Source organism: Pseudophryne corroboree, chromosome 3 (assembly GCF_028390025.1).
Source record: "Pseudophryne corroboree isolate aPseCor3 chromosome 3, aPseCor3.hap2, whole genome shotgun sequence".
Classification (NCBI taxonomy): domain Eukaryota; kingdom Metazoa; phylum Chordata; class Amphibia; order Anura; family Myobatrachidae; genus Pseudophryne; species Pseudophryne corroboree.
The window spans coordinates 620,848,196-620,871,338 of record NC_086446.1 but is presented as its reverse complement, the minus strand read 5'-3'; positions in this window follow the sequence as shown (position 1 = coordinate 620,871,338).

Sequence of the window (23,143 nt, the reverse complement as noted above, 5' to 3'; positions counted from 1 at the left end):
TTTATATATCCTGAAACATCAACCAGGGCCGTAGGGAGGGGTGTGCAAGTGGTGAAAGGTCTCTGGAGGTGGCACCATTGTTGCCCAATGGCATGCAGGATCCGTAGAATGGCAGCCCCTATTGCTGATGCACGGCTGCCCAGAACACCCCTTGGATGCCCAAGGCAGTCACCAAACAGACTGTACAGACACCTGGAACGTCTGCTCAGTACTGTACATGATGTCACATTTTAGGGTGTGCGGCCTTGCTCTGGCACTGACATCGACACAACTATGGTGAGATGTATTTCAGTCATTTGTATTCAGTTACTGATAAAGATGTACAAGGAGATGCTTTATATAAACTTTGAAAAAGTTCCTAAGAGTACTGTTCCTGTTGTTTGCATAACATTATATTTTATGGATGAAAGCAGAGGCAACAAGTTGAATGCAATACCTTTTGTATAAGAACTGTCTTCAGTATAAAGAAGAACAAGGAGTCCTGGAAGTGATGATATGGCCCCCTCAGAGCCCTTATCTCAATATTATCGAGCCTGTCTGGGATTACATGCAGCGACAGAAAGATTTGAGCAATCCTATATCCACAGAAGATCTATGCTTAGTTCTCCAAGATGTTTGGAACATACCTCCCTGCTGAGTTCCTTCAAAAACTGTGTGCAAGTGTACCTAGAATAATTGATGCTGTGATGCTGTTTTGAAGGCAATGGATGGTCACACCAAACATTGATTTGTTTTAGATTTCTCTCAGGTTCATTCAGTTTGCATTTTGATAACTGAGAAAAATACATTTTTAACACTTCTATTGTTGAAAGCATTCTTACTTTAAAGCATTTTTTCCACACTCTCCTAAAAATGTTGCACAAGACTGTATATTGGAAAGATCCAGCAAAAATTTAAGGAGCGCATGGCGGTACACCGCTCATCCATTAAATTAGCTCTTGAAAGTGGAGCCAGTGACCAGCCGGTCGCGAGACACTTTTTAGAAGCTCGTCATACCTTGGCCAGCCTAATATACCGTATGATAGACCATGTCTCTGTGTCCAAACGAGGTGGTGACAGAGGGGCATTGTTAATAAAAAAGGAAATGGGGTGGATTATTCAACTTGGAGTGATGGCACCAAGGGGACTCTATGGTATAAAAATTTGTAGATAATATCTTCTATTCTCCAGCATGATGACATTGACTTACCATAGGGATTGCATTCATTAGGTATTCCTGATTCAACTATCCCCTTTTGACTATGTATTTGGGCATCTCCAATTAGATATGTGGGCCCTGGAACTATTTTTATAATTTTGTATATCATAGTTATATGACATGGATAGCGGATCATGATCGTTATTCCTGATGGTCCTATCAGAGTCATCATGCTTACATACATATCTTGTGTATTACCATCTTACATATATATATATATTTGTGTATCAGTTTTCTATTTTGGTTTTGTTTATATAGAGCACTTGGTATATATCTCAGGCTGCTATGGAGACGGGTGGACGTGTATCACGCAGGTGCGTGATGACATCAATACACAGCGCCGCTGCCGGGGGGGGGGGGGGGTTCCTGGGTTGGACAGCGCTCACATGGTGCGTGCTGATGTCATTATACAACGACGCCACCGGGAGGACTCCCGCACGGACGAGCGCTCACATGGTGCGTGGGATGAATAAAAGGTAGGACGTTTTGTATGTTCATTTGTAACCCGATGAAATTCTTTAAATAAGATTGAAACGTTGTTAGATGTGGTTGTCAAATGGTCTGATTTTTTTCTCCAAGCCCTGAGTGCCGCGCCGTCGCCTGCCTACATCCATTTTACATTGCAAGGGCACCGAGTCAAGGTAATACCATTCATAGGAGTGCCGGACACACTGCAATATATCCAAGGACAGACTCACCATCTGTATCTCGTCAAGGCACCCATTCTGTTTTCTGTACTGCATTCAGCCACTTCATCATATTGCACTGGGTTGTCATACAGTTTTTAACAGTTTGGTCACATTTGTGGATATGTTACATTATTTCCTTGATACTCATTTGAGGAATTTTATTGGATCAAATGCTAAATGCAATATGTATGTAATGATGCTATGAAGAACCAAGGGACATGTGCAGTATCAGGACATCCAATTGTTATTTTTTGATCATACCTTTAGGAGTACTGTTTAATTATTAACCCCTCCCCTTAGAAAGTAAGCTCTCACGAGCAGGGCCCTCTTCCCTCATGTGCTTATACTCTTCTTACTTTAATAATCCTTAATTGTTTACTGGTGTAGTTATGCTTAGTTACCCTGTACTTGTCCTATATTGTCTTCAACTGTAAGTCACTGTTTTCCTGTTTTGATTATGTGCATATGTGGCACCATATAAATAAAGGATAATAATAATAATAATTATTATAACTAATTCTCAACGGCTGCACGCATTTGTGGATCAGACTGTTATCAGCATTGTGAGTGGTGCTCTCTTGTAATTGGTCAGTCAATTATATCTTGTACTGGTGTTATTTTATGGTACTATGCTTATGGGCTGATTGCAATATTATTACAAATCAATTTTTGTCAGCCTATGGAGTAATTTATTATTGCTGCTCTCCATTTTTTGAAATTGGTTGCCCACTGTTTGTTGGGTCAGTTGCACTTTATTAAGATGGCTGAATCACAGAGTGAAGACGTCACATTTAATCCTTTGCTATTTCCTATGGATGACATTTTCAGTTATTCAGAAACAGAGGCTGAAATTATTTTATTAAATGAACAAATGGAAGATCAAATTGAGAACTTGCCACTTGAAATTGTGTTCCGTTACCTGTTGAGATTAAAAAGAAAGGAAGTGGATTACCATCTCCATGGAGTATCTCTCAGTGACTACTTTAGGAATAAGAGAATTCCAAGAGGTCTAAGAGTGCGTAACTGCCCTACTATAGGACGTAACGATCCAGCATTCTGTAAAAGATGGATATCCATCCTAAATAAGTGTTCATTCGATCTAATATTATTAATAATTGAACAAACTAAGAAGGAATTGGTAATTCTGAAAGAAAAAAATCACAAACTTTGAGAATACACACATGTGCAATTTACAGGCAGATACAGAAACAGATTGGGTTACTAAAATTTCAAACCAACTGGCAACCTACAAACGAGACCTCATTAAATTTAAAAGGGAAAAGTTACAAAAAGTGGAGGCTGACTATGAAAATCACCAAGTATACCAATGGCTTACAGGTGGACGTCAAACCGAATGAAGGAGAAAACCCTTCTTCAGACGCGGTAATTATCCTAAAACAACATTATATACAGACAGGGGCGGAACTGTGGGAGGCAGTGGAGTCGACTGCCGCCGGGCTCCTGACCTCAGGGGGGCACTTCTCCTCCACTGTCTCCCACTGACGATCGCTCGCTGCTACTTTTTTTTTTTAATGATTCTTACAGACGGAGGAGCTGTGTCCATGACACGGAAGCTGCCTCCTGTACATAGAGAGAGCTGGCACTGGCTACAGCTAGGGGGAGCTCCAGAGCACAGCTCCTCCCGGGCCCTTCCAGTTAAGCAAGCCAGCCGAGTGAAGCTCTCTGTTCCTCCATCAGGCTGATGATAGCCAAAGGTAGGCACTGGCCTCAAGCTGCACTGTGGTGGCTTTGATAAATGTTGGAAGCACTGTGTTTTGTGTGTGCATGTTTTAAGTGAGGTGTGTGTATGTGTGTGTGTGTGTGTGTGTGTGTGTGTGTGTGTGTGTGTGTGTGTTTTTAAGGAAAGTTGTGTGTTCAAGTAAAAGAGGCATGTGTGAAAGGCATGTGTGTGTGTGTGTAAGTGAGAGGCATGTGTAAGTGAGAGGCATGTGTGTGTGTGTGTGTGTGTGAGAGAGGCATGTGTGTGAGAGGCATGTGTGTATGTGTGTAAGTGAGAGGCATGTGTGTGTGTAAGTGCGAGGCATGTCTGTGAGAGGCATGTGTGTATGTGTGTGTAAGTGAGAGGCGTGTGTGTGAGAGGCATGTGTGTATAAGTGAGAGGCATGTGTGTGAGAGGCATGCATGTGTGTAAGTGAGAGGCGTGTGTGTGTGAGGCATGTGTGTGTAAGTGAGACTGGGACGAACTTATGCCACTGGATACAGAGTCATCTTGGGAAACACCAAATGAAAGCAGCGGCTCAGAGACGGGAGGAGCACATCATAAGAACATCAATATAAATAAAAACGAGACAACTACTGTCCCTTTAGGGCATCTCACCAGAATGCAGGCCCGCGGCTGCAGAGAAGATTTCATCAGAGGGGCGGACAAAATAAAAGATTAGCAGGTCACAAAGAAACCTCCTTCCAACAAGAACAAGTGATTTACAATTTGTCATCACACGAACTTACCGACAGTGAAAAGAGCCTTTTGTCCAAAGGTCTCCGTTTCATACATTCAACAGGACTTGACAATGTGAAGTGGCGATGGAGAAATATTGCCTGACAAGACAAGTAAAACTTAAAGAATTTGAATACAAATATGTGGGACCCAGAATAACAGGCGCTTATGATACAGACAAAAAAAATGTATATAAATATACTCAGCAACACGTCCCTGGAGTGTGCAGAGAAGATGAAACTTCAAATCGCGATGTGGGTGGACTTCTCCCTTTTTCTGAAGCAGTTCTCTCCCCTCAGATTGATGTACACATGGAAAGGAAATTATATATATATATATGTGTGTAGCAATGTTTTGATAATGAATGAGTCTCTCTCAATCAACATTTAACACAACAAGGGCAGTATTCATCCACCGATGCGGCGTACCCCAACTCACTTTCCAAACGAAAGAGAAAAGCCTATAAAGGTATCTTTTTATCCACCTCAGTGTCAGAAACCGTAGATTTACGTGATAAACCCTCTTCACCGGAGAAGTAAGCGTACCTCACTCACACAAATAAGAGGGTGGTTGAAGCACATAAAGGTATCTTTTGTGATCTATAAGTTGAATGTGAGGCGTACCCTACTCACGGTAATAAAGGATAATTTCAAACACATCTGGGTTTCTTTCGATGGTCAACTGTGTAAATGATAGGCACCAATTTTCCTCATATATGAAAATTCCAGAAAGGACATCCAAAAAAAAAATTTTTAATCACAAATTAATATGTCCACATGAAAAGGTAATTTTGATTAAAAAACACCCCGTACAACTGGGGTGGGCATAACAAAAGCAATAAAAAGGTATGCAAAGTCCATTAGATGTTGTAGCAGCGTGGCTTATGCATCCATAACATACAAAGATAAAGTCCAGGACATATACAAAAAACAAAAAGAAAAAACCTAATGTTTAAAAACTGTGACAATTCATACCTAAATGGTATAGTAGAAGGTCCACACTCTCAGCTGGTCAACATGTTTCGGCCTGTCATAGGCCTTTATCAAGACATACTGGGGTAAATTTACTAAGATTCGTGTTTTCCCGTTTGAGGTCAAAGTTCAATCACGAATGACATCGAAAGTGTAAATATGCAACTTTTTGAATTGATTACGACTAATTTACTAAGCTGCCGTATTCTGCATTTTCGGGTTTTCCGATGTCGATGTCATTCGTTTTTTTTGGCAGTGTTTTACGTGAGTGACTTGTAAAACACTGCCGACTTTAATACAATGAATCTCGGCCGGATCTGAGAGATCCGTGCTGGGCTTCATTGTGCACTTTGTTAAAAAAAAAAAAAAGTTTAAATGTAAAAAAAAAATTGCGTGGGGTCCCCCCTCCTAAGGCAAATCAGCCTCGGGCTCTTTGAGCCGATCCTGGTTGCAGAAATATGGGAAAAAAATGGACAGGGGTTCCCCCATATTTAAGCAACCAGCATCGGGCTCTGCGCCTGGTCCTGGTTCCAAAAATATGGGGGACAAAAAGAGTAGGGGTCCCCCGTATTTTTGAAACCAGCACCGGGCTCCACTAGCTGGACAGATAATGCCACAGCCGGGGGTCACTTTTATACAGTGCCTTGCGGCCGTGGCATCAAATATCCAACTAGTCACCCCTGGCCGGGGTACCCTGGGGGAGTGGGGACCCCTTCAATCAAGGGGTCCCCCCCCAGCCACCCAAGGGCCAGGGGTGAAGCCCGAGGCTGTCCCCCCCATCCAATAGGCTGCGGATGGGGGGCTGATAGCCTTTGTGAAAAGTTATTGATATTGTTTTTAGTAGCAGTACTACAAGGCCCAGCAAGCCTCCCCCGCAACCTGGTACTTGGAGAACCACAAGTACCAGCATGCGGCGGAAAAACGGGCCCGCTGGTACCTGTAGTACTACTACTAAAAAAATACCCCAATAAAGACAACACACACACACCTTGAAAGTATAACTTTAATACATCCATCCACACCTCCATATACACATACTTACCTTATGTTCCCACGCAGGTCGGTCCTCTTCTCCAGTAGAATCCATGGTGTACCTGTAGAAAAAATTATACTCACATAATCCAGTGTTTTCGGCTCCTCGGTAAATCCTTTTGTAATCCACGTACTTGAAAAAATAAAAAAACGGATACCCGACCACGAACTGAAAGGGGACCCATGTTTTCACATGGGCCCCCTTTCCCCGAATGCCAGAAACCCACTCTGACTGATGTCTAAGTGGGTTTCTTCAGCCAATCAGGGAGCGCCACGTTGTGACACCCTCCTGATCGGCTGTGTGCTCCTGTACTGTCTGACAGGCGGCACACGGCAGTGTTACAATGTAGCACCTATGCGCTCCATTGTAACCAATGGTGGGAACTTTCAGGTCAGCGGTTGACCGAAAGTGACCTCACCGCTGACCTCAAAGTTCCCACCATTAGTTACAATGGAGCGCATAGGCGCTACATTGTAACACTGCCGTGTGCCGCCTGTCAGACAAAAACAACACAAAAAAAAATAATGCAAAAACAACACAAGTTTGTAAGCTCACAGGAAGCATTTGATCTCAAAATCATTGTTGAGGCCCCCTGGAGCCAATGTGTTACAATTGTAAATCAAGCTCATTTCTGCCTTTGCTAGCTGTTTTGAACTGTCTTTATATCTTACATTCCCCTTGATTGCTTTCACCCCATGAAAAGATACCAGCCGAGAGGTAGAACAATTATGTACCTGTTTAAAATGAGCCGAAAGGCATGTGTCTCTAGCCCTTTTTTTATGTTGCGCAGATGCTCACTTTACCAGACCTTTAATGGCCTTGAAGTTCTACCGATGTATACCTTGTCACATGTACATCTTAGGGCATATATTACATTTTTTATATTGCACGTAATGAATTCTTTTATTTTTATCACATAACCATTTACAGTGATCTGTTCAGTTTTATTACCCCCTGGACTTTTTATATTTTTGCAACCCATACAGGATCCACAGCGGTAAAAACCAACAGATGTAATAGTAGACATAGGAGGTGTTGGGGGCAAGGCCAATTTAGATTTTAGATTTGGTGCTCTCCGATAAATCAACTTAGGTTTATTAGGTAACAAAGGTCCTAAAACAATGTCTTTCTTAAGTATGGACCAATGTTTATTGAAGATTTTTTCTACAACCTTATGTTCCTTGGTGTAATTTGTAACAAAGGACAGGCTGAATTCGTTATTTTCTTTCAATGCCGTTTTTTTTTACAAAAAGCTCTTTGCGTGCTATAGTTTTAGTTGTCTCAATGGCTTGATCTATCTTTTGTTCACTATAGCCACAAGCTTTGAACTTGGCTCCCATCATTTGTGCCTGATCAGAAAACACTGAATCATTTGTACAGATTCTCCTGAGTCTTTTCAACTGGCCATTGGGTTTGGAATTTATCCAATTGTCATGATGACAGCTTTTGGTTGACAGATAGGCCCCTAAATCTGTCAGTTTTATATACATTTTGGAACATATTTTTCCATCTTTTATATAAACCATCACATCTAGAAAGTTGATACTTTGTTCTTGGATATCAAATGTTAATACGATGTTTTTATCATTAGAATTCAGATCTGAACAGAATTGTGTGAGACTGTCTCTGTCTCCCCCCCAAACAAAAAATATATTGTCTATGTATCTCGCATAGGATACCAGGCACGCCACGAGTCCCTGGCCCGTCCATATCGCATCCTCCTCCCATGCGCCCATGAACAGGTTGGCGTAACTCGGAGCGAACCTGGTGCCCATCGCGGTACCCATTTTCTGTAAATAAAATTCATCTTTAAACAGAAAAAAATGTTAAGAAGGATAAACTCTATGCCCTCTAATAATTTTTTTTGAAGATTTACTGGCAAGGAGGATAATTCCAATGCCCTACGGGTTGACTCTATCCCAACCTTATGGTTAATGATAGTGTAGAGAGCACTAACATCGGCTGTTACAAGGAGATAGTTATTCTCCCATTTTATGGTCTCTAATAATTGTAAAAAGCTGGTAGTGTCCTTAAGATGTGATCTATTTAATCCAACTAAAGGCTGTAAATAATGATCTATATAATTAGACAAATTGGCGGTAATAGATTCTACCCCCGATATTATAGGTCTTCCGTGGGGCTTGTCTAAACTTTTATGCATTTTTGGTCAAATGTATATGACCGGGACCACAGGATCATTGTTAATTATGAATTTTGCTTCTTTATCTGTGATTGTACCTTTTATTACAGCCTTTTCTACCATTTGTATAAATTTTTGTTGTACCTGTTCAGAGGGATCTCCCCGTAATTTTTTATAGGTCTTTACATCTTCTAATTGTCTACGGATTTCAGCTTCATAATCTTTGGTGTTCCTCAACACTAACCCCCCCCCCCCCCCCCCCTCGTCTGCTGGTTTAATTATCAGCTCCTTGTTTTCTTTTAGGTCTTTTAAAGCTCTTTTTTCTTTATTGGTCAGATTGGCATTCTTTTTATCTATTTTGATATGGTTAATATCCTCCAAAACCAGGGAACTGAAGGTCTCAATAAATGGACCCTTTACATGCTGGGGAAAGAATATAGATTTAGGGCGATAAGGGGTGGGGGACCTCACCTCCATTTCTTCCTGATCAGACCTTTCTTGAGTTGCAAAGAATTTTTTTATGGTGAGCTTACGTACAAATTTTTGCACGTCTACATATGTGTCAAAAGTATTAAGATGATTAGTTGGGGCATATTTAAGACCTTTCTGAAGGAGAGTAGTCTCCTCCATAGAAAGTGTATGTTTGCTTAAATTGAAGATTTTTACCTGTGGAAGATTTTCATGACTCTTTCCCTCAGGTCTAAGATTATTTCCCCTTAATTTTTGTCTCCTTTTATTTTTGATGTTTCTAGTCCTTTTTTGTTGGGGTTTTCTTTTTTTGCCCCCCCCCCCCTCTTTTACCTCTAGGGCGTGGAGGTAAATGTATCTGTATGGAATTCTTTTCCTGATTCTCTCTAAAAAAGGAGATTGGTAATCCTCATTCTGGTCAAAATCATAACGCTGATCCTCTTAGTGGGGCATATCGATTCTGGGTAGATATTGATTGATCCCATTCCCTATTTGAGAACAATCTCTCACCTCTATTTATTCTCTTAGGGAATGGGATTCTCCATTCAGGGGTATCTGGTGGATTCCACCGATTTCCTCTATTATGGCCATTCCTTCTATACCTTGTATTTCTAAAGGGTATCTTTGAGGATCTAGGTGGTTTGAAAGTTCTTCGTTCTCTATTCCCATTATAAATGTCCCTTCTAATCATACTTTCTTTAGAATTTAAATTCGATTTATGGGACTCCTTATCTATAGGAAGGGAATGGTTTTCTCTATTACCATGGTGTTCCTTTTTTGATCTAAGCAGATCATTTTTATTTCTATGGTATTTTTTAACCTTTTTCTGTATGATCAATTTTTCAGCTTTTTTCAATCGACTTTCTATTTCCCCTTCTAATTCTCTATAATCGTCTAAGTTGGAATATGGTTGTATCAGTGATTTAAGGACTTGGATTTCATCATCTAAACATTTTAACTCTCGTTTACGTTCCTGAACAATCAAATTCATAAGGGACAGGGAGCAGTTTTTTAAAATTTCATCCCATTGTTCCCTAAAATTTTCCCCTGAGGTCAAAAAAGTAGACTGTTTATTGATCTGCAAACCTCTAGGTATTAAATCCTAAGAAAGATATTTCTCCATAGTCACCACTTCCCACCAAATTTTGCTTTCTTTTGAAAGCATATTTTCTAATTTACTCATGGTGCTCTCTAGATCCTCATCCATTAATTCTATGGAGTCTTGACCCTGATCAAATACTTTTTCAAGATGTTTTATCCTCTGTTCCCTACATGAAAACATGGTGTAATTGTATACACAAGTCTAGGCTGCCTTTGCCGGGGATTCACGTAGGTGAAATGAATTACAAAGGCAAAATGGAAATTTGTGAATCCCTAGCAAATGGCGCAGAAAAAAACATCCCGTAGGCCGGTTCACCACAATAGAACCTCACCAAAAGTTCAAATAGCACAAATTTGAATACAAATATGTGGGACCCAGAATAACAGGCGCTTATGATACAGACAAAAAAAATGTATATAAATATACTCAGCAACACGTCCCTAGAGAGTGCAGAGAAGATGAATCTTCAAATCGCGATGTGGGTGGACTTCTCCCTTTTTCTGAAGCAGTTCTCTCCCCTCAGATTGATGTACACATGGAAAGGAAATGATATATATATATATATATATATATATGTGTAGCAATGTTTTGATAATGAATGAGTTTCTCTCAATCAACATTTAACACAACAAGGGCAGTATTCATCCACCGATGCGGCGTACCCCAACTCACTTTCCAAATGAAGTAGAAAAGCCTATAAAGGTATCTTTTTATCCACCTCAGTGTCAGAAACCGTAGATTTAAGTGATAAACCCTCTTCACCGGAGAAGTAAGCGTACCTCACTAACACAAATAAGAGGGTGGTTGAAGCACATAAAGGTATCTTTTGTGATCTATAAGTTGAATGTGAGGCGTACCCTACTCACGGTAATAAAGGATAATTTCAAACACATCTGGGTTTCTTTCGATGGTCAACCGTGTAAATGATAGGCACCAATTTTCCTCATATATGAAAATTCCAGAAAGGACATAAAAAAAAAATTTTTTTAAATCACAATATGTCCACATGAAAAGGTAATATTTATTAAAAAACACCTTGTACAACTGGGGTGGGCATAACAAAAGCAATAAAAAGGTATGCAAAGTCCATTAGATGTTGTAGCAGCGTGGCTTATGCATCCATAACATACAAAGATAAAGTCCAGGACATATACAAAAAACAAAAAGAAAAAACATAATGTTTAAAAACTGTGACAATTCATACCTAAATGGTATAGTAGAAGGTCCACATTCTCAGCTGGTCAACATGTTTCGGCCTGTCATAGGCCTTTATCAAGACATACTGAGAGAGTGGAGAGACCAGTAATTTATATCTAGAGTGACCAATCAAAAATCATTTAATTCTGACATCATCATTAGGTGACATTCTATCATAATGAATAAACCATTTCATAAAATACAAAATAGAGTTAATCAACATGTTTTATAGCATTTAACAAAGTTTTTTAAAAAGAGGAGAACATCAAAGTGTAAACTCTTCAGACTTTTCATTAGAAGAATCTCCACAGCAACCATATACATAGCATGGTACCTAATCTGTGTTTGTTAACAATCAGTAGCCACCACAGCGAGGCGCTTATATTAAGAAGGCTAATTCTCCAACGATGTCAGCATATCAGCTGTAACATCGTGGAGTCTTGAGGTTCAAAGTCCTTTAACTAAGAAAAGATCGATCGCGCGCCGTTTCATCCCAATTCACCACTGGAGAAGAAAATGAATATTCGACATTGTTCAAAAAAAATACATAAATATATATATATTTTTTTTAATCAAATATGTACCTTTTTGCTATATGATGGTTCGTTGGGAAAATTCATGGCAACCTAACATGGTGTTTATAAATATATATAGAAGTGTATATACATATATTTGATGTATGTACACACCGATTAATGTTGATTAAAATCATTTGGCACCACTCAATCTACATAGTAATCTGTTTAAAACATCTTAACCATCTTATGGGCGGATTTTGCCCATTTTAAAGATGGTTACCTGAGCTTCTTTATAAACAGAAGGGAGTTAAGATCCAGTTCCCGGATATTGTTTATTGTAAATATATGAATCTGGCTGTTTTGCTTTATATCTATTCCCACATTTACTGGGGGTCATTTGGGCTTTGAAACTATATTCCCTTAGTTTTTCAACCAGACCCAGACTTCCAGGATGCAGTCAAGATGCCGCCGGCCGGAATCCTGGCGGTCTAAACACCGACGCCGGAATCCCGACCGCCACAATCCCGACACATTCTCCCTCCGTGGGTGTCCACGACACCCATAGAGGGAGAATGTAATAGTGTGCCGAGTGTAGCGAGGCACCGTGCCTGCAGCGTGGTGAGCGAAGCGAGCCCGCAAGGGGCTGCGTTCCGCTCGCCACCCCTGTTGGGATTGTGTGGTCGGGATTCCGGCGTCAGTATTTCGACCGCCGGGATTCCGGCCGACGGCATTTAGTACTGATCCCAGACTTCCTATTTTGATGTACGGGAAGCTGGGATCTGGGTTGTGCTATAAACCCTACAAGCGGTATGAGCATTTTTTTCATAGAGCCCGTGTCGTCATGGCAACGACGCGTCAGGTCTCTTTACATACATCACTTCCGCGCTCGAGACCGCGTCGTCAAGGTAACGACGCGCCAGGTCTCTATGTGGACGTCATTTCCGCTTTTAAATACCGCATCGTCATGGCAGCGGCGCGCGATTAATCTTTTCTTAGTTAAAGGACTTTGAACCTCAAGACTCCACGATGTTACAGCTGATATGCTGACATCGTTGGAGAATTAGCCTTCTTAATATAAGCGCCTCGCTGTGATGGCTACTGATTGTTAACAAACACAGATTAGGTACCATGCTATGTATATGGTTGCTATGGAGATTCTTCTAATGAAAAGTCTGAAGAGTTTAAATTTTGATGTTCTCTTTTTAAAAACTTTGTTAAATGCTATAAAACATGTTGATGAACTCTATTTTGTATTTTATGAAATGGTTTATTCATTATGATAGAATGTCACCTAATGATGATGTCAGAATTAAATGATTTTTGATTGGTCACTCTAGATATAAATTACTGGTCTCTCCACTCTCTCAGTATGTCTTGATAAAGGCCTATGACAGGCCGAAACATGTTGACCAGCTGAGAGTGTGGACCTTCTACTATACCATCTAGGTATGAATTGTCACTGTTTTTAAACATTAGGTTTTTTCTTTTTGTTTTTTGTATATGTCCTGGACTTTATCTTTGTATGTTATGGATGCATAAGCCACGCTGCTACAACATCTAATGGACTTTGCATACCTTTTTATTGCTTTTGTTATGCCCACCCCAGTTGTACGGGGTGTTTTTTAATCAAAATGACCTTTTCATGTGAACATATTGTGATTAAAAAAAAAAAATTTTGATGTCCTTTCTGGAATTTTCATATATGAGGAAAATTGGTGCCTATCATTTACACGGTTGACCATCGAAAGAAACCCAGATGTGTTTGAAATTATCCTTTATTACCGTGAGTAGGGTACGCCTCACATTCAACTTATAGATCACATAAGATACCTTTATGTGCTTCAACCACCCTCTTATTTTTGTGAGTGAGGTACGCTTACTTCCCCGGTGAAGAGGGTTTATCACTTAAATCTACGGTTTCTGACACTGAGGTGGATAAAAAGATACCTTTATAGGCTTTTCTCTTTCGTTTGGAAAGTGAGTTGGGGTACGCTGCATCGGTGGATGAATACTGCCCTTGTTGTGTTAAATGTTGATTGAGAGAAACTCATTCATTATCAAAACATTGCTACACATATATATATATATATATATATATATATATATATCATTTCCTTTCCATGTGTACATCAATCTGAGGGGAGAGAACTGCTTCAGAAAAAGGGAGAAGTCCACCCACATCGCGATTTGAAGATTCATCTTCTCTGCACTCTCTAGGGACGTGTTGCTGAGTATATTTATATACATTTTTTTTGTCTGTATCATAAGCGCCTGTTATTCTGGGTCCCACATATTTGTATTCAAATTTGTGCTATTTGAACTTTTGGTGAGGTTCTATTGTGGTGAACCGGCCTACGGGCTGCTTTTTTCTGCGCCATTTGCTAGGGATTCACAAATTTCCATTTTGCCTTTGTAAAACTTAAAGAATACTTTATGAAGAATACGACATTGTTGGATAAAAGAGAGGATAGATAAATTCCTCCTAAATTCCAGACTTTGAAAAAACCATCAACATTTGATCCTATATCAAATAGTGCTACTATTAAAACTTTTCTCTTACATCCTAGAGGATGCTGGGGACTCCGTAAGGACCATCGGGTATAGACGGGCTCCGCAGGAGACATGGGCACTCTAAAGACTTTAGATGGGTGTGCACTGGCTCCTCCCTCTATGCCCCTCCTCCAGACCTCAGTTAGATCCTGTGCCCAGAGGAGACTGGATGCACTGCAGGGGAGCTCTACTGAGTTTCTCTGAAAAAGACTTTTGTTAGGTTTTTTATTTTCAGGGAGCACTGCTGGCAACAGGCTCCCTGCATCGTGGGACTGAGGGGAGAGAAGCAGACCTACTTAAATGATAGGCTCTGTTTCTTAGGCTACTGGACACCATTAGCTCCAGAGGGTTGGAACGCAGGTCTCATCCTCTCTGTTCGTCCCGGAGCCACGCCGCCGTCCTCCTCACAGAGCCGGAAGATAGAAGCCGGATGAGTATAAGAAGAAAGAAGACTTCAAAGGCGGCAGAAGACTTCAGATCTTCACATTCACAAACACTGACGGCACTGTATGGGTGCAGGGCGCAGTGGGGGGGGGGGGGGGGGGGGGCCCTGGGCAGCAATAATAAACCTCAAGGGACACTGGCTGACATATATATACTGCGGAGGCAGTATATTAAATAAACCCCCGCCAGTATAAAGAATTTGAGCGGAAACGAAGCCCGCCATTGAGGGGGCGGAGCTTGATCCTCCAGCACTAACCAGCGCCATTTACTCCACAGCATGCTGCAGAGAAGCTGCTCCCCGGACTATCCCCTGCTGAACACAAGTACAGAGGGCAAAAAGGAGGGGGGGGGGCACATTTATTTTGCGCAGTGAGTGTATTATTGATATATAAAAGCGCTGTACAGACTGGGATTTTGTCTCAGTGTCCAGTGGCGCTGGGTGTGTGCTGGCATACTCTCTCTCTGTCTCTCCAAAGGGCCTTATTGGGGGACTGTCTCCATATATATATATATATATATATATATATCCCAGTGTGTGTGGGGGTGTCGGTACGTGTGTGTCGGCATGTCCGAAGCGGAAGGCTCATCTAAGGAGGAGGTAGAGCAGATGATTGTGGTGTCTCCGTCGGCACAGTCGACACCTGATTGGATGGATATGTGGAATGTTTTAAATGCTAATGTGTCTTTATTACATAAAAGATTGGACAAAGCAGAGTCCAGAGAAAAAGCAGGGAGTCAATCCATGTTTTTGACTGTGTCACAAGGCCCTTCAGGGTAGCAGACACTGATACCGACACGGATTCTGACTCCAGTGTCGACTACGATGATGCGAGGTTACACCCAAGGGTGGCCAAAAGTATTCATTATATGATTATTGCAATAAAAGATGTTTTGCATATCACAGAGGACCCCTCGGTGCCTGACACGAGGGTATGCATGTTTAAGGAGAAAAAACCTGAGGTAACCTTTCCCCCATCTCATGAGCTGAACGCTTTATTTGAAAAAGCTTGGGAAACTCCAGACAAGAAACTGCAGATTCCCAAGAGAATTCTTCTGGCGTATCCTTTCCCCACACAGGTCAGGTTGCGGTGGGAATCCTCGCCCAGGGTGAACAAGGCTTTGACGAGCTTGTCCAAAAAGGTGGCGCTACCGTCTCCAGACACGGCAGCCCTCAAGGATCCTGCTGATCGCAGACAGGAGACTACCTTAAAATCAATTTATACACATACGGGGGTCTTGCTCAGACCAGCAGTAGCGTCGGCATGGGTATGTAGCGCAATATCAGCATGGGCGGATAACTTTTGTCATCTGACATTGACACCCTAGATAAGGATAGCATTTCATTGACCTTGGGTCATATAAAAGACGCAGCGTTATATATGAGAGACGCTGCGAGAGACGTTGGGCTGTTGGGTTCAAGAGCCAATGCCATGGCAATTTCTGCTAGGCGAGCCCTGTGGACCCGCCAATGGACGGGTGATGCCGATTGAAAGAGGCATATGGAAACTTTGCCTTACAAGGGTGAGGTTTTATTTGGGGAGGGCCTCGCGGACCTGGTTTCCACAGCTACCGCTGGTAAATCTTCTTTTTTGCCTTATGTTCCCCCACAGCAAAAGAAAACACCTCAATATCAGATGCAGTCCTTTCGGTCGCATAAGTCCAGAAGAGGTCGGGGCTCGTCCTTCCTCGCCAGAGGTAAGGGTAGAGGGAAAAGAATGCCTGCTATGGCTAGTTCACAGGAACAGAAGTCCTCCCCGGCTTCTACAAAATCCACTGCATGACGCTGGGGCTCCACTGCGGGAGTCCGCACCGGTGGGGGCACGCCTTCGACTCTTCAGCCAGGTCTGGGTTCTCTCAGATTTGGATCCTTGGGCAATAGAAATTGTATCCCAAGGCTACAAACTGAAATTCGAAGAAGTGCCTCCTCGCCGATTTTTCAAGTCGGCTTTGCCAGCTTCTCCCCCAGAGAGGGAAATAGTTTTAGCTGCAATACAAAAGCTGTGTCGACAGCAGGTGATTATCAAGGTTCTCCTAATACAACAGGGGAAAGGGTACTATTCAACCTTATTTGTGGTCCCGAAACCGGATGGCTCGGTCAGACCCATTCTGAATCTAAAATCCCTAAACCTGTATCTAAAGAGGTTCAAATTCAAGATGGAATCTCTCCGGGCAGTGATCTCCAGCCTGGAAGGGGGGGATTTTATGGTATCACTAGACATAAAGAATGCATACCTTCATGTCCCCATTTATCCTCCTCATCAGGCGTACCTGAGATTCACTGTACAGGACTGTCATTACCAGTTTCAGACGTTGCCGTTTGGGCTGTCCACGGCCCCGAGGATTTTCACCAAGGTAATGGCAGAAATGATGGTGCTCTTACGCAGGCAAGGAGTCACAATTATCCCATACTTGGACGATCTCCTGATAAAAGCGAGATCGAGAGATCAGTTGCTGAAAAGCGTGTCACTCTCCCTGAGAGTGCTGCAGCAACACGGCTGGATCCTAAATCTGCCAAAGTCGCAGTTGATTCCAACGACTCGGCTATCATTTTTAGGCATGATTCCAGACATGGAAAAGAAGAGGGGTTTTCTCCCAACGGAAAAAGCCCAGGAACTCCAGAGCATGGTCAGAGACCTGTTAAAGCCAAACAGAGTGTCAGTTCATCAATGATGGTGGCGGCCTACGAGGCCATCCCCTTCGGCAGGTTCCATGCGAGGACTTTTCAGTGGGACTTTCTGGACAAGTGGTCGGGGTCCCATCTACAAATACATCAGAAAATAAGCCTGTCCCCCAGGGCCAGGGTGTCTCTCCTGTGGTGGCTGCAGAGTGCTCACCTTCTAGAGGGTCGCAGGTTCGGCATTCAAGACTGGGTTCTGGTAACCACGGACGCGAGCCTCCGAGAATGGGGAGCAGTCACACAAGGAAGAAATTTTCAGGGACTGTGGTCAAGCCAGGAGGCTTGTCTACACATCAACGTGCTGGAATTAAGGGCCATATACAACGGCCTACGACAAGCGGAGACTCTTCTTCGCGACCTACCTGTTCTGATTCAATCGGACAACGTCACAGCAGTGGCTTATGTAAACCGCCAAGGCGGGACAATGAGCAGAGTGGCAATGGCGGAAGCCACCAGGATTCTTCGCTGGGCAGAAAATCACGTAAGCGCGCTGTCAACAGTCTTCATTCCAGGAGTGGACAACTGGGAAGCAGACTTCCTCAGCAGACACAATCTCCATCCAGGAGAGTGGGGTCTGCATCAAGAAGTTTTTGCAGAGATAACAAGTCATTGGGGCTTCCTCATATAGACATGATGGCGTCACGCCTCAACAAGAAACTTCGGAGGTATTGTTCCAGGTCAAGGACCCTCAGGCTGTAGCGGAAGATGCCCTGGTGACACCGTGGGTGTTTCAGTCGGTCTATGTCTTCCCTCCTCTTCCACTCATCTCAAAAATACTGAGAATCATAGGCCCTCATTCCGAGTTGTTCGCTCGCAAGCTGCTTTTAGCAGCTTTACACACGCTAAGCCGCCGCCTACTGGGAGTGAATCTTAGCTTCTTAAAATTGCGAACGAAAGATTCGCAATATAGCGAAAAGACATCTCTGTGCAGTTTCTGAGTAGCTCGAGACTTACTCGGCATCTGCGATCAGTTCAGTGCTTGTCGTTCCTGGTTTGACGTCATAAACACACCCAGCGTTCGCCCAGACACTCCTCCGTTTCTCCAGCCACTCCCGCGTTTTTCCCAGAAACGGTAGCATTTTTTCGCACACACCCATAAAACGCCCAGAAACACCCACTTCCTGTCAATCACATTACGATCACCAGAACGAAGAAAAAACCGTGAGTAAAATTCCTAACTGCATAGCAAATTTACTTGGCGCAGTCGCAGTGCGGACATTGCGCATGCGCACTAAGCGGAAAATCGCTGCGATGCGAAAAAATTTACCGAGCGAACAACTCGGAATGACCCCCATAAGACGAAAAAGAGTCCAGACAATACTCATTGTTCCGGATTGGCCTCGAAAAGGGCCTGGTATTCAGATCTTCAGGAGATGCTCACAGAAGATCCATGACCTCTTCCTCCCAGGGAGAACCTGTTGCAGCAGGGGCTCTGCGTGTTCCAAGACTTACCGCAGTTACGTTTGACGGCATGGCAGTTAAACGCCAATTCCTAGCTAGGAAAGGTATTCCGGAGGAAGTCATCCCTACTCTGATAAAAGCTAGGAAGGAGGTGACGGCGAAACATCACCATATCTGGAGGAAATATGTATCTTGGTGTGAAGCCAAGAATGCTCCTACGGAAGATTTCCACCTGGGCCGTTTTCTCCACTTTCGGCAGAGTGGATATGGGCCTAAAGTTAGGCTCCATTAAGGTGCAGATTTCGACCCTGTCAATATTCTTTCAAATTGGCTTCTCTCCCAGAAGTCCAGACTTTTGTAAAGGGAGTGCTGCACATCCAGCCTCCTTTTGTGCCCCCAGTGGCGCCATGGGACCTTAACGTGGTGTTACAGTTCCTTAAGTCACACTGGTTTGAACCTCTTCAAACAGTTGAGTTAAAATTTCTCACTTGGAAAGTGGTCATGTTGGTAGCCTTGGCATCTGCAAGGCGGGTGTCCGAATTGGCGGCTTTGTCTCACAAATGCCCCTATCTGATTTTCCATGTGGATAGAGCAGAGTTGAGGACTTGTCCTCAATTTCTGCCTAAGGTGGTTTCATCGTTTCATATGAGCCATCCTATTGTGGTGCCTGTGGCTACGGGGGACTTGGAGGATTCCAAGTCTCTTGATGTAGTCAGGGCCTTAAAAGTTTATGTAGCCAGGACGGCTCGGGTTAGGAAAACAGAGGCACTGTTTGTCCTGTATGCAGCCAACAAGGTTGGCGCTCCTGCTTCTAAGCAGACGATTGCCCGCTGGATCTGTAACACGATTCAGCAGGCTCATTCTACGGCTGGCTTGCCGTTACCAAATTCGGTAAAGGCCCATTCCACTAGGAAGGTGGGCTCTTCTTGGGCGGCTGCCCGAGGTGTCTCGGCATTACAACTTTGCCGAGCAGCTACTTGGTCGGGTTCAAACACCTTTGCTAAATTCTATAAGTTTGATACCTTGGCTGATGAGGACCTAATGTTTGCTCAATCGGTGCTGCAGAGTCATCCGCACTCTCCCGCCCGGTCTGGAGCTTTGGTATAATCCCCATGGTCCTTATGGAGTCCCCAGCATCCTCTAGGACGTAAGAGAAAATAAAATTTTAAACCTACCGGTAAATCTTTTTCTCCTAGTCCGTAGAAGATGCTAGACGCCCGTCCCAGTGCGGACTAAATTCTGCAAGTCTTGTATATAGTTATTGCTTACATAAGGGTTATGTTACAGTTTGATCAGTCTCTGACTGATGCTGTTTTGTTTCATACTGTTAACTGGTTAGTATATTCCATGTTGTACGGTGTGGATGGTGTGGGCTGATATGTATCTTGCCCTTAGATTAACAAAAATCCTTTCCTCGTACTGTCCGTCTCCTCTTGGCACCGTTCTTTAACTGAGGTCTGGAGGAGGGGCATAGAGGGAGGAGCCAGTGCACACCCATCTAAAGTCTTTAGAGTGCCCATGTCTCCTGCGGAGCCCATCTATACCCCATGGTCCTTACGGAGTCCCCAGCATCCTCTACGGACTAGGACAAAAAGATTTACCGGTAGGTTTAAAATCTTATTTTTCACGAATGTTGGAAGAGGAAGTAGTTTAAAGTGTGAAACACACCAAGCCAGTGCACCCGAATTTGAGTCAACTTGAGAGGACAGCATTAAAAAATCTTTCTCAAAACTCGAACCTAATCATCCGTGCTGCGGATAAGGGAGCCGGTGTGGTCCTGCAGGACCGTGATGATTATAAACAAGAGATTATGAGACAATTAAGTGATAACAAGGTCTACAGACCTTTGGATGGTGATCCCACTATGAAGTTTAAAAACAAATTAAAAGAGGTTCTGTTTGAGGCACTTGATGTTGATCTCATCAATGAAGAAATATTTATGTTATTACTACCAGAGTTTCCTAAAATTCCGTTACTGTACACCTTACCCAAGGTCCTCAAGGGGTTAATTCTGGCCTACTCCCATCTATTTGGACTCAATTCTTCAGCCTATTGTGCAAAGTCAATCAAATTTCCTATTGGATACAACTATGTTACTTAAAAAATTGGAAACCATCAAACAAATTCCTTGTGACTCATGGTTAGTATCCATGGATGTCGCAAGTTTGTATACCATAATCCCACATAGTGATGGGATTATAGCTGTGAGAGAACATCTTGAGCTGTATAGTGATCTCACTGTTGGTCAGAGGAATGTGGTCTGTAAATTATTAAAATTTATATTAAGTATGAATTATTTTCTTTTTGACAATATTATTTACAGGTTAGCGGTGTGCTATGGGTTCATCTGTGGCGCCAGCACTCGCTAACCTGTATATGTTTAAGATTGAGAACCAAATCTTCTTTAATAATCAGGATGTAGCAGCAAACATCATCTTTTATACACATTTTATTGATGGCCTGTCGATTGTATGGTATGATATGGTATGGATGGTGTGGGTATAATTGATGAATATTATTGAGATGCACAATTCCTCTGATTCTGCAGTGAAACTCACACTTAGGGCGGGATTCAATTCTTGTCACCCTTTTTCACACCCATTCTGTTTCTGCCCTCAGGGACGTTGTATCATTATTTCAGCTCGCTACCGCTGGAGTAGCGAGGCACCCAACCCTTTACACAGCTAAACCTGATTAATATGGGCGCAATATGCACGATAACGGAGTTCATTTTAGAAAGGAAATTGGGTGTGATATATCATTTGAATCTCACCCAATATACGAGTCAAACTTCATTACCTTTTCTGGATGTTCACATCACTCTGAGTAATGGTGAATTGGGTACTACTGTATACTCTAAACTGACTGATAGGAACACATTACTTCACTATAATAGTTGTCATCCTGGTATCTTGAAATTACCTTATTCCCAGATGATAAGAATCTGGAGAATCAATAGCAATTAAGCAGCTGCCATCCTTCAGTTAGATTTATTGATAGAAAAATGTGTGGCCCGTGGCTATGATTGTGACAATCTTTATCTAACCAAAGAAAGAGTGTTGAAATTGGATAGGAAGAATCTCTTGGAAAAAACGGACAAAACTACAAAAAATATGAAGAAATTGCCTTGGGTTAATAGTTTCAATACACACTCAGGAGACATTAATCGGATATCAAACAAGCTCTGGAAAATGGTGAAATCTGACAAAGAACTTCCTCTAACAGAAACAGAACTGATGCTGTGTTACACCAGATCTAAGAATTTGAAAGATATATTAGTGAAGAACGATATATTCACAAAACGACCGGAGTCCATCGGTATCTTTCCCAGGGTAACAAGAGGATGTACACATTGTCCCTGTACAACTTGTAAATATCTCATCCCGGGGGATATATTCTGTCACCCACATAGTGGAAAAAATACACTTTCAGGGACCATCTAACCTGTAATAGCAATTACATGGTGTATCAAATAATCTGTCCATGTAGACTGTCGTATATTGGAAAGACCCAGAGAAAATTTAAGGAGCGCATGGCAGTACACCGCTCATCCATTAAATTAGCACTTGAAAGTGGAGCCAGTGACCAGCCGGTCGCGAGACACTTTTTAGAAGCCTGTCATACCTTGGCCAGCCTAAGATATCGTATAGACCATGTCCCCGTGTCCAAGCGAGGTGGTGACAGAGGGGCATTGTTAATAAAAAAGGAAATGGAGTGGATTATTCGACTTGGAGTGATGGCACCAAGAGGACTCAATGATAAATTAATGTTAGGAGCTATGGTATAGAAATTTGTAGATAATATCTTCTATTCTCCAGCATGATGACATTGATTTACCATAGGGATTGCATTCATTCATTAGGTATTCCTGATTCAACTATCCCCTTTTGACTATGTATTTGGGCATCTCCAATTAGATATGTGGGCCCTGGGACTATTTTTATAATTTTGTATATCATAGTTATATGACATGGATAGCAGATCATGATCGTTATTCCTGATGGTCCTATCAGAGTCATCATGCTTACATACATAATTTGTGTATTACCATCTTACATATATCTTTTTTTGTGTGGAAAAAGGGGGAGACCTGGACTGCACATTCTATTACTAAAGATATCAAGAGGCGCTATCATGCTAAGGCTTCTAATACTATGCTGGAGGAAGAGAGATGCAGATGCACACTCCTAGCACTAAGAACACTGATAGTAAAAATAATTTAAATAAACCCTCACAATTAACATGGAGTATAATTGAAGTTCTTAGCACACATTTGCGCAAATATGCGGGCCCGTGT